Source organism: Anopheles aquasalis, chromosome 2 (genome assembly GCF_943734665.1).
Source record: "Anopheles aquasalis chromosome 2, idAnoAquaMG_Q_19, whole genome shotgun sequence".
In the NCBI taxonomy this organism is placed as follows: domain Eukaryota; kingdom Metazoa; phylum Arthropoda; class Insecta; order Diptera; family Culicidae; genus Anopheles; species Anopheles aquasalis.
Window position 1 is genome coordinate 16,027,501 of NC_064877.1, and position 896 is coordinate 16,028,396.

Genomic DNA, 896 nt, shown 5'->3' on the forward strand with positions numbered 1-896 from the left:
TGGTGGTGACTGAAACAGGATTTTCCCGACGTTTTTGTGTGTCAGGTCCGCCACTTTGTTCCGTAACCGAACAGGATGCAAACGTAGATCATTGGCGGACATGTTGGAGTGCTGCTCGATACTAATGCTGCTTCCGTAGTGCCGAGCTCTATACCGTTTATTATTCAAAGCGATAGGATGCTGCCAGCAAGTGATCAGTACGGTAGTTACGGAATGCATTAAAACTATTTATTACGATTATGTGGCGTTCAGTTGCCCACCTCATTATGGCCTAAGCGATATAACAGTGATCTGAGAAAGGCTTCGTTAAATTCCAACCAAATTTTCGTTCAACTAAATTATGATAGTATACCTCCTTCAAGCGCGCTTTGTTTTGATCCAAAAACTAACTCCAAAGCAAGGTAACAACTGCGATTGGATCGCAGCAGGGCATGGAACTCACAGAGCAAATCTGGTTGCTCAACCGTGATCACATGTTGGTGCTGCTGTCGCTACTAGTGCTTCTGCTGATCCGTGCTTGCAGTAGTAAGTAACCCGCAAAGGTTCGTTAACAATCGCACGGCGGGGTTTGCGTGCCTCGTAGCGATGATCTGACCCCGTATAAATTAGGACAAATAAAAACAAATTCAATTGCATCTCCAAGCAGCAGAACAAATAAATATCATCCGAAATGCCATCCAGCGTACGGTACGGTCTGTGTTCTTGTGCCCAGATGTTGTACGAATCAATTTCCTGGACGTCGAAAGATCGTGGATCGTCGCCACCGCATACTACTTAGACCTGGACAGGGCGCACGTTGTCCATTTGGATTGTAAACAATGCACGCGGATGGCAGTAGTATGTACGCAGCACCAGCTGGTACGGATTGCGCCATGCGCTTCACTGCTTTCAATGCG

At 46.5% G+C, this 896-nt stretch overlaps 1 protein-coding gene across 2 annotated transcripts in view; it reads left to right on the forward strand.

Annotated features, from left to right (window-relative positions):
• The window catches only part of LOC126580731 (exocyst complex component 4), a 5,485-nt gene extending 4,856 nt beyond the window's left edge, over positions 1-629 (forward strand). For both annotated transcript variants that reach the window (XM_050243963.1, XM_050243964.1), the window contains exon 8: positions 1-629. This exon is cut by the window's left edge and continues 419 nt beyond it. The gene's annotated coding sequence lies outside the window, so the exon portion shown is untranslated.
• Positions 630-896: the final 267 nt, after the last annotated feature.